Raw genomic sequence first — 17,503 nt, 5'->3', positions numbered from 1 at the left:
CTTGATTTTCATACTTGTTTTTTATGATTTACAGTTAGGTAGAATAGTAACCATGTTGTGTTCTTGGTTTTGTATTGAAGTTTATAGCATATTAAGGTTGTTTAAGGATCATCCAAGGGTACCTAGGCCTTTTTAAGAGTATTACAAGCTCCAAGGAAGGTATAAGCACCTCTCCCTCTTAGTTTACTTTGATTTTTATGATTGGGTTTGATGATATTTATGTTTTAGTACATGTATGCTTAGGACTATTACCTTGAACCATGATTAAGCATGTTTTAATGGTGGAAACCTTGAGTTGATGAAAATTGAGTATTAGATGATGTTCTTGAGATTGTTTTGAGGATAAAGTAAAGTTGTTGATTCTTAGGTTGATTATTGAATGGATGTCAAAGATTGAAACTCTTGGAATCATAGTAAACATAAAGTTATAATATCCAATTTTTCAATTCCCTGTTTTGTGTGTAACATTCGGACTCAAAACGCCCACTGGTTATACTCACTACTGCCACGTTAAGATAGAACATATTCTAAGCTTCGTTTTGGTATATGAATCGCTTAAATCGGATTTACGGTTTAGGAGAAACGATCGTTTTAGAAAATGGTGTTTCTTGACGCCACCCTTACCAAACGCCCAACTTTAAAACTGTTTTCGAAAACCGTATATTAGGTCACACAACACTGTAGAAGGGGGTTGAATATAGTGTTTATACAATCAAATCAATTTAACACAAGTATGTAACAAAGATCAAGTATATTGAATAAACTCTGTTATAATAAGAACTGTTGTTACGTGTTTGTGCTATTGATTTCAAAGGAAGTTGGGATGAACATTTACCTCTGGTAGAGTTTGCTTATAACAACAGTTATCATGCCAGCATTGGAATGCCACCCTATGAAGCCTTTTTTGGACGTAAATGTAGATCTCCAGTATATTGGGACGAAGTAGGAGAACGCAAGATACTTGGACCTGAACTGGTATAGCAGACAAAGGAAATTGTTGAAATTATCCAGAAAAGATTGATAGCCGCACAAGATCGTCAGAAGAAATACGCAGACCAATCAAGGAAAGACATGGAATTTGAAGAAGGAAGCTTGGTATTATTGAAAGTATCACCGTGGAAAGGACTAACGAGGTTTGGAAAGAAAGGGAAGCTAAGCCCAAGATATGTCGGACCTTTTGAAATCCTAAAGCGCGTTGGCAAAGTAGCTTACGAATTGGCGTTACCTCCGCACATGGAGCACATTCACAATGTTTTTCACATATCTATGCTCAAGAAATATAATCCAGACTCCAGGCATGTAATAGAATATGAGCCAATAGAGCTTCAGGCAGATTTATCATATGCAGAGAGTCCGATAGAGATTCTAGAGGAAAGAGAGAAAGTATTGAGAAATAAAGTGATAAAGTTAGTAAGAGTATTGTGGAGAAACCCAAAGGTTGAAGAGTCAACCTGGAAATTAGAAAGTGATATGAGAGAAAAGTACCCTCATTTATTTTCTTAGGAGATTCTGAGGACAGAATCCTTTTAAGGGGGGAAGGATGTAATATCCGGGATATATCGTATAATTATTTTTGATATTAAATAATTATTATGTGTGTTCAGTATCTATTCTGTGAGTTAATTGTTAAGTGTTATCTGTACTTGGATGTTCAAAAATAATATTAATTGAGTATTTTAATTTTTATATGTCCAAAATAAAATATAGATAATTGTCATATCTTCCTAATTATTTTTATGTTGATTTATGGATTTATAAGAATCATATGAAATTTCTAAAATCTTTTTCCGGGTATTTAAAATCTATTTTATAAAAACGGGAACCAACCGACGTCACCCGTTGTTACGTTTTTGGAACCCGAAACTCTTCCGAGAACTCCTTCCTAACCTAATTGTAATATTCCGAGCATATTCCATGTTTCGACTTTTTCGATCCGGCGTACGGTTTGTTCTGCGCGGGTCCCGGCGCAACATTTTCGATACACTATTCGTTTCGGTAAATCAATAAAACCCGTATTTTCGATAAACGGGAGCTTTTTATTAAACTATCCCAATTATCACTTCGTAGTACGTGTAACCAGGCGCTGAGTCCAAGACCGCAGTATAAATTGTACTGATTTGGATAATTATCCCGAAAACCGATACCGTTTGGATCAGTTTTTATAAATAAACGTACCGTTTTATATCCGGAATGATCCAACGGGATACTAATTTTCCGTAAATATAAATAGCCTTTTACCGTATTTATTTCGTATCAAAATCATTTGCAGACAGATAATTATATAATTTTACAGAGAAAAATCATATATTCATAAACTGTTCCAAGAATCAAACCAACTTTTGAAGGTGTTAGTGATTTTTGTTTGAAAAACTCTAGTACTGGATTTGAAGGTCTTGAAAAGCTCTATCAGAATATGTAATCCATATACCTGCAGAATCAAAGGTTTATTTTCTGAAAATTTATTTATTTTCGAATTTATTTTATTAAAAATATGAATTTTTGTTCGGAAGATTGTTTGTATGATTTGATGATTGCATGTTGTAGAGCTTGTTTTCCTGATGATTTTGATATATTATATGTCTGATTTGGAGTTCAATAACATGTTCAAATTTGAGTTTGATTTTCGAATTTTAAATTTAGGGTTTATAACCCGTATGAATGTTCTTAATTGAAATTTAGGGGTTTCTTATTCTGAAATAGATTGATGTTGTGGTATAGTGTATTGTATTCTCTGTGAAATTTGCAATCTAGTCGTACAAGTTTCATGAATCAACGAGGTATGTAGAGAAGGGAGTTGTGTTTTGAAGTTTACGTCGAACCCGCCGGAAACCGGCGAGTTTCTTGATCAAATTCCGGCCAAGTCTGGGGTTATTGATGAATTTTGATTGCAGATATAGGTTCCTGGTGTTGTGTAGTTCAATTCTGGAGGTAATGGTGGTGGGAGGATGCCGGAGGTGAGTTCTCCGGCCACCCCCGATTTTCCGGCGACTGGAACTGCAAAATTGCAGTTTAGTCCCTGTATTTTTGAAGATGGTGAAGTTTAGTCCCTGTAGTTTGCAAAATTTTCAAAAATAGGATTCCTGTTTATAAAATGTTTAAAAATCATATTTCCTATTTATTTTTATTATAAAAATTCGTTTTTAATTTCTGAAAATTCTAAAAATTATTATTTTAATTCCGAAAATTATTTTTAATTCACAAATAAATCTGAATTAATTAGTTAATTAATTTCAGTTAATTTTTAATTGATTAATTGGTCAATTAATTCAAAAATTAATTGATTAATTGATTTAATTAATTAATAATTAATTTTAATTAATTATTTAATTAGATTTAATTATTTAAAAATGATTTAAAAATTCCGAAAAATAGTTTCGAGCTTTAAAATATTATTCTAAATTATTTCCAAGGCTCGGTAATTATTCTAAAATTATTTCGGAGCCAGAATTGGCCAACCGAACCCTGTTTATTAATCCGAAATTGATCCAACGACCCGTTTTAATTCCGAAAAATGTTTTAAAAATCATTTTAAATACTAGAAAGCCTATTTATGACCCGAAATGTCTTTATAAATGATATGTCATTGATTATGTGACATATTATGTGTTATATGTGATATGTTGGTTGACTGTCGGTTTGTATATTCGATGTTTACTGTTTATTGCGTAACTTTCAATCCGTTAATCGGATTTGGGTAAAACGAAGGGTAGATAGAAGTATGTGTTGAATAGAATTCTATGAGTCGATTATTGATAGATGCTTATGATATGTGAGCAGAAGAGGCAAGACGTAGGAAAGGGAAACATATAGATGAGGAGTAAGACGGTTGTGATTGGAAGCGAGTGTTGTGTAGTAAGCTAATACCAGGCAAGTGTTCTGAACTTTCTCGAGATATTGTAGTACTTGATAGTCTTGTTGATATTGCAAGTGCTTTGAAGCACTGAAACCTAAACCTTGATTCCAGTTGTTGATCTTGAGCCGTAACCTGATTCTTTCTAGACCATTGATTGTTGTATACCCAAACACGAACCTCAAGTATACGATACTACTCCACAAATACATGCAAACAAAATCCCAAACACTAAACTGAATTACTTGTATACTCAACCATTGTATCCTATGCTTTGAAAGCCCAAATCTTTGAAACCCTGAAATGTTGATTTCCTTGTTATCCAATTCTTTCATTACCCAGCATCCAAGCTTTTAAATTACCTTATTGATCCTTACAAAGATTGAAACCCTTTCATTGTTAAACACTCATTGTTGTTAATGATTCTGGTTATTGTTTATTATTGCATATTCTGTTATTATGTTAGAATTGGATTGTTTTTATAAAATTGTGGACCAGATTCGTGGTCAGACCATATAATGGTCAAGTTAGGCCAATGTGTGCCTTGGATCCCGTAGTTAGAGCAATGCTGTGTGCCTTGCTCGGGGTTTGTGCGTGACTGATCAGCAGCCTAACCTTGGTTTTTAAATTAAAAGTATAATATCCAATTCTAAATCATAATCCATTGTTCACTTGATATCATAATCATGTTCACCTGATGATCATTATTCTCAGTTTTGTCATTGTGACTTGCTGAGCTAGTTAGCTCATTTGTGCGATGTTGTTTATATTCTTTCCAGTTAAAAAGGAACCAGTTGGTAACGAGGATCCCCAGTCCAGCGCGAGAACTAGGGGTTCAGGTTGAGGAAGCTGAGCTAGTAGGCTTCTTTTGGGAATAATTTAAGTTTGTAAAAATTGTAATAATATTTAATACTCAGTTTGAGTTTGGAATAGTAGGGATTTAAACGGTTTGTAATATATTAGTGTGTTTGGCTTGTGTGCTTACTTTAACCTGTTGCGGTCCGTGGTGGTTGGTAAGTAAGGTCACTGCATATATTATTATTATCTTTATTATTGTTATAAGCATGTTATAAATAAGGTGTGAGTGTGGACCCCAAACTTCTGACCCAGGTTTGGAGGGCGCCGCAGGTTTGGTATCAGAGCTACAGGTTATAAGTCACTGACACAAGCCTAGGTTGACGGGAATGGGTAGAGGGTTAGGATTAGAAGTAAGGAATAGAAAGATAGAACGTCGAGAGGATTGAGTGCTTCGGTATATCAGGTATTAGTGTAATTCGTGTTATGGTACGAGATTCTTATATTGCGATATGATTTCAGATAGCAGCGATGGCCGACTCTTTTATCCCCGTATCAGCTGATCACTCAGAGCCTTCAGTTGGAGTGCCGTCTTCGGATCCACGTCCTGTTGTTCCACCAGTGTTGGCTATACTACCTCCACCTGTGTTGCAGCCCGTACCATTGCAGGCTATTCCACCTCCAGGCATGAGGCCACCTATCAGAGGACCCCCACCTGCTGATTCAGGTTTTACCGGTCATTCAGTCACAGGAGTACCTTTCCAGTTCTCTTCCTATCCTGTCCCATATCATCAGTTTGAGGCTTGCCTTATGGAGCAACGATTCCTTCAGGGTCAGATTCAGGAGTTACTACATATTATGCGTACCAGAGAGGTGGGGAGTGGTGAGAGGCGACTTAGAGAGAGGCTCCAGGCGTTTCGTAGAGCAGCTGCTGTGAGGATTGCTGAGGCTACACATGAGGACATCACCACTGATTTCCTAGTGGAGTGGGCTAAGTGGGTTCTAGAGGAGCTTGAGGAGATAGGAGGTCCAGATTTGCCATGAGCCAGAGATTCAGAGATGGAGATGCTGAGCAGTGCTGTTATAGTTATGTAGTATGTACAGTAGTGTGTAGTGTGTATTAGTAGACTTTTGAGTAGGTTGTTGTACCCTTTTTGCTTTTACTTCCGAAGCGTCTTTACGCTTGTACTACCTAAAACTTTTGATCTATATATATCAGTACCTTTTTCCTTTCCAGCACTGTCATTTACTTTATTACACCTGTTTTACCTTATCTTATTTATTGCACCAGTTATACCCCTGTGATACCATGTACCCTGTTTTCCATATCTGTTTATATTCTGTAAAGAAGCATGCAATTTATTTAGTTACAACTGTTTTCAAAAAGAAATATTTCTGTTTTGCAAAACTATTCTTTTATGCAAAAGATTGATTCAAAAGCTAAATAAGTTGATTGATTCTTTACAGAAAATGCCTCCCAGAAGAAATACTCGCACCAACACCCAGAATGAAGAAACCAACAACAATAACAACCAAGATGATACCAACCCGAATGTGAACCCATGGACCCAGCAATAGCCCAGATTCTTCAAATCTTGGCCCAACAAACAGTTCACCTGGCACAACAACAACAAAGACAGACCAACCCCCAAGTAACTTTTAAAACTTTTCAGGCAGTAAACCCACCAGAATTCAAGGGTTCCTTAGAGCCAATTGAAGCAAATGTTTGGTTAAAGGAAATAGAGAAGGCATTTGCCTTAGTGAAAGTAAAGGAAGAACAGAAGGTTGAGTTTGCAAGTTACTATTTGAAGAATGAGGCCACCTATTGGTGGGAAATGGTGGAGACATTGGAAGGCACAGATGTTATTACTTGGGAAAGGTTTAAGGAATTGTTTTTAGAAAAGTATTTTCCTCAGTTTGTTCAGGATCAAATGGAGCTGAAGTTTTTAAAATTAAAGCAAGGGGACATGTCGGTAACAGATTATGTGGGTAAGTTTGAGGAATTGTCAAGGTATGTACCGTCGTATGTGGATACTGACAGGACGAAAGCTAAAAGATTTCAGCAAGGTTTGAAACCATGGATAAGAGGGAAGGTAGCCATTTTTGAATTGGATACCTATGCAGGAGTAGTACAGAAAGCTATGATCGCAGAGACAGAGAGTGAGATGTTCCAGAAGGAAAAGGAAAGCAAGAAAAGGAAAGTTGAGGGAAGTGAGGGTCAGTCACAAACAGGGAAGTTTCCAAATTTTAAGAAGGGTAAGTTTCAGCCAGGGAGAAATTTTAATTTCAGGAGACAGAATGCAGGAGACGGAGGCCAGAGCAACCGTCCAGTTAATACAAATCAGTCAAATCAGTTGAGACTAACTTTTCCAGATTGTCAAGTATATGGAAAGAAGCACGGAGGAGTTTGTAACAAGTTGAATGTGGTATGTTTTAAATGCAACCAGAAAGGGCACTATTCGAGGGAGTGCCGAAATCAGCCAGCAAGAGAGCCAGCAAATAAGGATCAACCTATCAGGAATCCAGCAGTGAAGGTTCCAGCCATTGGATTTACATGCTTTAAATGTGGGAAGCCAGGACATATGGCTAGGGATTGTAAGACACCAGCCCCAGTCAGTAATGCATTGAGGATTATGGGATCTATCCCAACAGTGAATGAGACTCCAAGGGCTAGAGTTTTTGACATGTCGGTGAAGGATGCGATCCAGGATACGGATGTCGTGGCAGGTACGCTTAATGTGAATTCTTTATGTGCCAAAGTGTTAATAGATTCGGGAGCAACTCGATCGTTTGTTTCACAAGATTTTGTTAGTAAGTTAAATTGTCCAGTTGAGTGTTTAAATGAAATAATGACTGTGGAATTAGCAAATCAAGAACGTGTAACTGTTAACCAAGTTTGTGGGAATTGTGAGATTGAGATCTCTGGTAGTAAATTTTGTGTAGATTTGATACCATTTAAGTTAGGAGAATTTGATGTTATATTAGGGATGGATTGGTTATCTAAGCATGATGCTCAGATAGATTGTCGAAATAAGAAAGTAATGGTAAAAACGCTAGACGAAAGAATAGTAACGTTCAAAGGTCAGAAACAAGTAAAGAAGTTCTTAACGATGATTCAAGCCAAGAAGTTACTACGACAAGGATGTGAGCATTTCGTAGCATATGTGATCGACAGAAGTCAGCAAAACTTGAAGATATTCCAGTTGTAAATGAATTTCCAGACGTATTTCCCGATGAATTACCAGGACTTCCTCCAGATAGAGAAATTGAATTTGCGATCGACTTAGCACCAGGAACAGAACCAGTATCCAAGGCCCCGTACAGAATGGCGCCTGTTGAGATGAAAGAGCTAGCGAAGCAATTACAGGAATTGTTAGAAAAAGGAGTAATCAGACCCAGCGTATCCCCGTGGGGAGCCCCGGTATTATTTGTCAAGAAGAAAGATGGAAGCATGAGACTGTGTATCGACTATAGGGAGCTAACAAGCTTACAATCAAGAATAAGTATCCATTACCCAGAATTGACGATCTGTTCGACCAGTTGAAGGGAGCTAAGTACTTCTCCAAAATTGATTTAAGATTAGGATATCATCAACTAATGATCAAGCCAGAAGATATACCAAAGACAGCTTTCAGAACAAGGTATGGACATTACAAGTTTTTAGTGATGTCTTTTGGATTGACCAATGCCCCGGCAGCGTTTATGGACCTGATGAACAGAATTTTCAAGGAGTATTTGGATAAGTTTGTTATTGTGTTTATAGACGATATTTTAATCTATTCAAAGACGGAAGAGGATCATGCGGAAGATGTGAGAACGACTTTGGAGATTTTAAGGAAAAAGAAGTTATACGCTAAATTCTCGAAGTGTGAGTTTTGGCTACAGGAAGTTCAATTCTTAGGACACATAGTCAGTAACGAAGGGATCAAAGTGGACCCGGCAAAGATCGAAGCAATTACGAATTGGGAGAGACCGAGAACACCCACCGAGGTAAGAAGTTTCTTGGGATTGGCAGGATATTATCGACGATTCGTTCAGAATTTCTCAAGGATTGCAACACCATTGACAAAGCTTACACGAAAGAATGAAAAGTTTATATTGAACGACAAGTGCGGAGAAAGTTTTCAGGAGTTGAAGCGGAGATTAATCACGACACCTGTTTTGTCACTTCCAGACGATCAAGGGAATTTCGTAATTTATAACGATGCTTCTCACAAAGGACTAGGATGTGTTTTAATGCAGCACGAAAAGGTGATTGCATATGCGTCAAGGCAATTGAAACCACATGAACAGAAGTATCCTACTCATGATTTGGAGCTAGCAGCTATAGTTTTCGCTTTGAAGATTTGGAGACATTATTTGTATGGAGAAAAGTGCGAGATGTTCACGGATCACAAAAGCTTAAAGTACATATTCACATAAAAGGAACTTAATATGAGGCAAAGGAGATGGTTAGAGTTGATCAAAGACTATGATTGCTCGATTAATTATCATCCCGGTAAGGCGAACGTGGTGGCAGACGTATTAAGTCGGAAGGAAAGGTTTAATGAGTTATCAGTACCTGAAGATATATGTAAGGAATTTCAGAAATTGGAATTGGAAATTAAAGTTTGCAAACCTGAGGAAGCGAAAGTGTACAGTATGACTTTCCAGCCGGAGTTGTTGGAGAAAATAAAGAAAGGACAAGAAGATGTAATGGATCAGGATATAAATCGTTTGGTAGGTGAAGAATTATGCACACAAAAGGATGATCAAGGTATTCTGAGATTTTCATCTAGAATTTGGATTCCACCAGTGACGGAGCTGAAAAATGAAATTTTACAAGAGGCACATAGTTCAAGATATTCCATCCATCCAGGGAGTACCAAAATGTACAGAGATTTAAAGAAGAATTATTGGTGGCCAGACATGAAGAGGGAAATTACGGAATGGATTAGCAAATGTTATACCTGTCAAAGAGTTAAAGCAGAGCATCAGAGACCAAGTGGATTGTTACAACCATTGGAGATTCAAGAGTGGAAGTGGGAACATATTACCATGGATTTCATAGTTGGATTACCAAGGACAAGGGCTAATCATGATGCCATTTGGGTTATAGTGAATATAGTGTTTATACAATCAAATCGATTTAACACAAGTATGTAACAAAGATCAAGTATATTGAATAAACTCTGTTATAATAAGAACTGTTGTTACATGTTTGTGCTATTGATTTCAAAGGAAGTTGGGACGAACATTTACCTCTGGTAGAGTTTGCTTACAACAACAGTTATCATGCCAGCATTGGAATGCCACCCTATGAAGCCCTTTATGGACGTAAATGTAGATCTCCGGTATATTGGGACGAAGTAGGATAACGCAAGATACTTGGACCTGAACTGGTACAGCATACAAAGGAAATTGTTGAAATTATCCAGAAAAGATTGATATCCGCACAAGATCGTCATAAGAAATACGCAGACCAGTCAAGGAAAGACATGGAATTTGAAGAAGGAAGCTTGTTATTATTGAAAGTATCACCTTGGAAAGGACTAACGAGGTTTGGAAAGAAAGGGAAGCTAAGCCCAAGATATGTCGGACCTTTTGAAATCCTAAAGCGCGTTGACAAAGTAGCTTACGAATTGGCGTTACCTCCGCACATGGAGCACATTCACAATGTTTTTCACGTATCTATGCTCAAGAATATAATCCAGACTCCAGGCATGTAATAGAATATGAGCCAATAGAGTTTCAGGCAGATTTATCATATGCAGAGAGTCCGATAGAGATTCTAGAGGAAAGAGAGAAACCCAAAGGTTGAAGAGTCAACCTGGGAATTAGAAAGTGATATGAGAGAAAAGTACCCTCATTTGTTTTCTTAGGAGATTCTGAGGACAGAATCCTTTTAAGGGGGAAGGATGTAATATCCGGGATATATCATGTAATTATTTTTGATATTAAATAATTATTATGTGTGTTCGGTATCTTTTTCTGTGAGTTAATTGTTAAGTGTTATCTGTACTTGGATATTCAAAAATAATATTAATTGAGTATTTTAATTTTTATATATCCAAAATAAAATATAGATAATTGTCATATCTTCCTAATTATTTTTATGTTGATTTATGGATTTATAAGAATCATATGAAATTTCTAAAATCTTTTTCCGGGTATTTAAAATCTATTTTATAAAAACGGGAACCAACCGACGTCACCCGTTGTTACGTTTTTGGAACCCGAAACTCTTCTGAGAACTCCTTCCTAACCCAATTATAATATTCCGAGCATATTCCATGTTTCGACTTTTTCGATCCGGCGTACGGTTTGTTCTGCGCGGGTCCCGGCGCAACATTTTCGATACAATATTCGTTTCGGTAAATCAATAAAACCCGTATTTTCGATAACCGGGAGCTTTTTATTAAACTATCCCAATTATCACTTCGTAGCACGTGTAACCAGGCGCTGAGACCAAGACCGCAGTACAAATTGTACTGATTTGGATAATTATCCCGAAAACCGATACCGTTTGGATCAGTTTTTATAAATAAACGTACCGTTTTATATCCGGAATGATCCAACGGGATACTAATTTTCCGTAAATATAAATAGCCTTTTACCGTATTTATTTCGTATCAAAATCATTTGCAGACAGATAATTATATAATTTTACAGAGAAAAATCATATATTCATAAACTGTTCCAAGAATCAAACCAACTTTTGAAGGTGTTAGTGATCTTTGTTTGAAAAGCTCGAGTACTGGATTTGAAGGTCTTGAAAAGCTCTATCAGAATCTGTAATCCACATACCTGCAGAATCAAAGGTTTATTTTCTGAAAATTTATTTATTTTCGAATTTATTTTATTAAAAATATGAATTTTTGTTCGGAAGATTGTTTGTATGATTTTATGATTGCATTTTGTAGAGCTTGTTTTCCTGATGATTTTGATATATTATACGTTTGATTTGGAGTTCAATAACATGTTCAAATTTGAGTTTGATTTTCGAATTTTAAATTTAGGGTTTATAACCCGTATGAATGTTCTTAATTGAAATTTAGGGGTTTCTTATTCTGAAATAGATTGATGTTGTGGTATAGTGTATTGTATTCTCTGTGAAATTTGCAATATAGTCGTACAAGTTTCATGAATCAACGAGGTATGTAGAGAAGGGAGTTGTGTTTTGAAGTTTACGTCGAACCCGCCGGAAACCGGCGAGTTTCTTGATCAAATTCCGGCCAAGTCTGGGGTTATTGATGAATTTTGATTGCAGATATAGGTTCCCGGTGTTGTGTAGTTTAATTCTGGAGGTGATGGTGGTGGGAGGATGCCAGAGGTGAGTTCTCCGGCCACCCCCGATTTTCCGGCGACTGGAACTGCAAAATTGCAGTTTAGTCCCTGTATTTTTTAAGATTGTGAAGTTTAGTCCCTGTAGTTTGCAAAATTTTCAAAAATAGGATTACTGTTTATAAAATGTTTAAAAATCATATTTCCTATTTATTTTTATTATAAAAATTCATTTTTAATTTCTGAAAATTCTAAAAATTATTATTTTAATTCCGAAAATTATTTTTAATTCACAAATAAATCTGAATTAATTAGTTAATTAATTTCAGTTAATTTTTAATTGATTAATTGATTTAATTAATTATTAATTGATTTTAATTAATTATTTAATTAGATTTAATTATTTAAAAATGATTTAAAAATTCTGAAAAATAGTTTCGAGCTTTAAAATATTATTCTAAATTATTTCCAAGGCTCGACAATTATTCTAAAATTATTTCGGAGCCAGAATTGGCCAACCGAACCCTGTTTATTAATCCGAAATTGATCCAACGACCCGTTTTAATTCCGAAAAATGTTTTAAAAATCATTTTAAATACCGGAAAGCCAATTTATGACCCGAAATGTCTTTATAAATGATATGTCATTGATTATGTGACGTATTATGTGTTATATGCGATATGTTGGTTGACTGTCGGTTTGTATATTCGATGTTTACTGTTTATTGCGTAACTTTCAATCTGTTAATCAGATTTGGGTAAAACGAAGGGTAGATAGAAGTATGTGTTGAATAGAATTCTATGAGTCAATTATTGATAGATGCTTATGATATGTGAGCAGAAGAGGCAAGACGTAGGAAAGGGAAACAGATAGTTGAGGAGTAAGACGGTTGTGATTGGAAGCGAGTGCTGTGTAGTAAAGCTAATACCAGGTAAGTTTTCTAAACTTTCTCGAAATATTATAGTACTTGATAGTCTTGTTGATATTGCAAGTGCTTTGAAGTACTGAAACCTAAACCTTGATTCCAGTTGTTGATCTTGAGCCGTAACCTGATTCTTTCTAGACCATTGATTGTTGTATACCCAAACACGAACCTCAAGTATACGATACTACTCCACAAATACATGCAAACAAAATCCCAAACACTGAACTGAATTACGTGTATACTCAACCATTGTATCCTATGCTTTGAAAGCCCAAATCTTTAAAACCCTGAAATGTTGATTTCCTTGTTATCCAATTCTTTCATTACCCAACATCCAAGCTTTTAAATTACCTTATTGATCCTTACAAAGATTGAAACCCTTTCATTGTTAAACACTCATTGTTGTTAATGATTCTGGTTATTGTTTATTATTGCATATTCTGTTATTATGTTAGAATTGGATTGTTTTTATAAAATTGTGGACCAGATTCCTGGTCAGACCATATAATGGTCAAGTTAGGCCAATGTGTGCCTTGGATCCAGTAGTTAGAGTAATGTTGTGTGCCTTGCTCGGGGTTAGTGCGTGACTGATCAGCAGCCTAACCTTAGTTTTTAAATTAAAAGTATAATATACAATTCTAAATCATAATCCATTGTTCACTTGATATCATAATCATGTTCACCTGATGATCATTATTCTCAGTTTTGTCATTGTGACTTGCTGAGCTAGTTAGCTCATTTGTGCGATGTTGTTTATATTCTTTCCAGTTAAAAAGGAACCAGCTGGTAACGAGGATCCCCAGTCCAGCGCGAGAGCTAGGGGTTCAGGTTGAGGAAGCTGAGCTAGTAGGCTTCTTTTGGGAATAATTTAAGTTTGTAAAAATTGTAATAATGTTTAATACTCAGTTTGAGTTTGGAATAGTTGGGATTTAAACGGTTTATAATATATTAGTGTGTTTGCCTTGTGTGCATACTTTAACCTGTTGTGGTCCGTGGTGGTTGGTAAGTAGGGTCACTGCATATATTATTATTATCTTTATTATTGTTATAAGCATGTTATAAATAAGGTGTGAGTGTGGACCCCAAACTTCTGACCCAGGTTTGGAGGGCGCCGCAAGATATATTCTAATTGATATGGAATACAATTTTGTCTCCTAAAATATATCAATCAGATATCTTCTACAAATCTTCCAGTCTTCTAACTCTTTCGATGCATATCTTCTTTTATTTTAGTCTCGATCTTCTCCTGTAAATCAGCTTCCTTCCTTAACTGTATGTCTTCCCGCACTTAAGTTCTGATATTAAGTTATGACTTCCAGTAAGTCTTGATTTCAGTAAGTCTTGATATGTCCTATTTGTTAAGATCTGAAAACTAAACATGAATCATATTAGACATGACATCTCAAATATATCTAACAATCTCCCCCAACTTGTAAATTATGCAAAATATACAAGTTAATAGATTTGATGATGTCAAAAACATTTAAGTACAAATGCAAATAAGAGTTTAACTAGATAATAACTACAACTTACAATCCTTGTAGCTTTTACCAATCTCACTCAGTCAATCTGAATCCATAATGATTCTTGACAAAGCTTGATATCAGTTTTTCATCTTTAATCCTCAGGACTTGAGCCATTGTAGTCTTGACTTGCTTCATCTCTTCATTCTGACTCCCAATCTGATAGATTGCAGTCCTTAAAGCAGAGATATGGTTTTTTTTTCTAAACCATCATTCAGTCTTATTACCCTTGGATGAGAAGAATCTCCATTGTAGCACAAACATTTCTCATTCAGTAACACTTCAAGTTTAGCAGAATCCTTCCTTATTAGAGTTTCACTTCCATCATCTTCAACAATACTAGGAATGAATTTTTTAACTCTTGAACCAGAAATTCTTGCTTTATCTCTTATGGTCTTCAATATGAAATTTGACCATCTCCTGGTAATATCAGACTTTACCTCTAAAAGGTAATGAAAGAATTGAAGTTCTTTCAGTGATTTGTTTAGCACATCTGATTCTGACATCTGATATGTCCTTCCATCTTCTAGAAATAGAATCAGATTTTCCTTCACATTATGCTTATAATGAGCATCCAGTACCACTTGAACAGAGATAACCTTATCAAGGTATTTCTATGTAACATCTTCAAGAGGTCTGTCAGTCAAAAGAAATGAATCTCTAGTAGCAACTTCAACTCCTATCTTGATTTTTGCTTCATCAGAACCTAGTCCAGCCCTGTCTCTTGGTTCTATAGCATTTAACCCAATAGTCATGAAGGTAGACAACAATTGGCTTTTCTTTGGATCTGATGGTTTGACATTTTTCCACAGAAGTTTCTTTTTATCAGCTACTTCCATTTTGTCTAAATCAACTTGAGCACTATCAGAGGTTGATTTCTTGATGACTCTATCAGAACTTGCTGTTTCTGTTGTAGCTTGCAATTCTTCACTCTGAACAACTTGAGCTTTGTCAGAGGTTGTCTTTGATTCTTCAGAAATCTTTTTTGTTTTCAGAGTTTGAACATCTTCATCTTCAGCAAGAATATCATCAGTAACTTGAATCAGTTTGCACACAGGTTTTATCAGAATTTGAGGAATTTTCATCTCCTGTGGCTCGATTGGTTTATCAACTTTTCCCTTTCCTTTATCTTTGGGATCAATCTCAGATTGTGATCTTGTTTTGGGCTTTGATGCCTCAGTATGTGACTTCTTCTTGATCACAATGCCTTTTACCTTAGGCCTTGGAGGTTTCTTTATAACAGAAGCTTTTGGCATTAGATTTGTCTTTTCAGCTTTAAATCTAGCTTCTTCCTCCTTGAGATTTTCTAAATCCATTCCAAGATTATGTTTCAAAAACAATCTTCTAGAAATTTCCTCATCAAGTGTCTGAATCTTGGGATCCTTGTAGTAGACAGTAGTCTGCTTTCCCTTGAGCTTCAGAGTTTGCATAAACTTTTGAGAATCTTGACTTCCACCTTGTATAAGAACATCAGGCTTTGTCATCAGAACTTGATATCAGATTTTGAATTTCAGTACTTGCTATCAGATTTTGAGTTTGAGCAGCTTCAGAACTTGTCTTCTTTTGAATAGAAGATTTGCTTGCATCAGTAATTAGTTTCCTTGAAGAAACCTTGCTGCTCTGCACTTTACTTTGAACTTGACCTCTATCCTTGCTAGGGTTTCCCTGGTCATCAGCTTCTTCATCTTTCTTCTTCAGTATTTGATCATTAGAGCATTTGGACTTAACTATATTCTCCCCCTTTTTGGCATCATCTGATAGTAGGAGTGAGAGAAAAAGTTCCACTGAAGATTGAATATCATTCAATTGAGCCTGTTGAGAAGCTTGATTAGCCAGGACCTCAGAGATTTAGGCCTATTGCTCTCTTGAGCTTTCTCAATTGCTTCAACTTTCTCAAGTGTAGGTCTGATAATCCTTGTCTTGTCAAGCTTGATCTGCATATCTAGCTTATTAGCTGATTCTTGTAGTTTATCAACCTTTTCTTGAGTTTCATAATGTAGACCTTGAAGGCTTTTGGTAGTTAGAGCTGTGATTTTTAGGTTGAGTCTTGAAATCAGTACTAGTCATCAACTCATCAGCCTTAGCAATGTGCTCTGTCAGAACTTTAGAGCTTGGAATGAAATCAGAATCATTCCACTTCTTGGTCCACTCCACTCCTCTATTAGTTTCATCCCAAGGTACAAGAGCATCCTGTTCAACAAATTTCTTGACCAATGCTTCCTTTCCAAGTACAGGAGCTGGAGTATGAACAGAAACACTGTCTCCAGATCTTGAAGAAGACTCTTTATCCTCTAATAACACAACAATGTGTGAGGCTATAGAAGTTTCTGATTCAACTTCATCTAAATTCTGATCTTCAAGTTCTTGATCCAGAATTGCTGTAGATGGTATTTCAGCATCAGCATTTAAGATTGAAGAATTATCAGTAGATGGATGAGCTGCTGTAGGAGCTTCCAAATAAAAAATAGTAGGAATGTGCAGCCTATTGATGTCAATTTTAGGACTTAAGCCTGAATCTTCAACTGTAACATTTTCATGAAGAGGAGAGACAGGAGGTGTAACCACTGTATCCTAAATAGTGTCTTTTGGTTCTGGAAGGGCTTCAATGATAATTGGCTCTTTTGAGATCAGAGATTCCTAATCCCCTTCCTTAGCTTCTTCAATATCTTCTGATGGAGGCTTAGCCAAATGCCTCTTAGCCCTCATTTTCTTCAATCTCCTTGCTAGTGAAGGAGTTGATTGAGCATCAGAACTAGCAGTTCTCTTTCTCTTCAAAGTATCAGAACTTTAAACTGCAACATTTATCTGTGGGGTTGACCCTGCAGCTTCTGTTTCTTTCTGAAAAACCAGATTTTCAGCTTCAACTGTCACAGGTTCTGATGCATGAACCTGTGCTTCCTCCTCAATATCAGTTTCATCCCTGAGAATCATCTTCCTTCTCTTTTTTGGAGGTTGAGGAACAGACTTTGCCCTTTTTGGCCTAGAGGATGAAGGTCTGATGGTATGTGTTGATGGTTGTTGTTGTTGGGATTGAGCTGATGGTTGGAAGTAAGTTCTGATGGTAGGTTGAGTTGGTTGAGGTATAGAGGTGGTTGGTTGTGTAGGTGCTGATGGAGGTTGGGATGGTTGGACATCAGGATATATGGT

The sequence above is a fragment of the Apium graveolens genome, chromosome 2, assembly GCF_009905375.1.
Source record: "Apium graveolens cultivar Ventura chromosome 2, ASM990537v1, whole genome shotgun sequence".
NCBI classification, from domain to species: Eukaryota; Viridiplantae; Streptophyta; class Magnoliopsida; order Apiales; family Apiaceae; genus Apium; species Apium graveolens.
Note: the sequence above shows the minus strand (reverse complement) of the source record.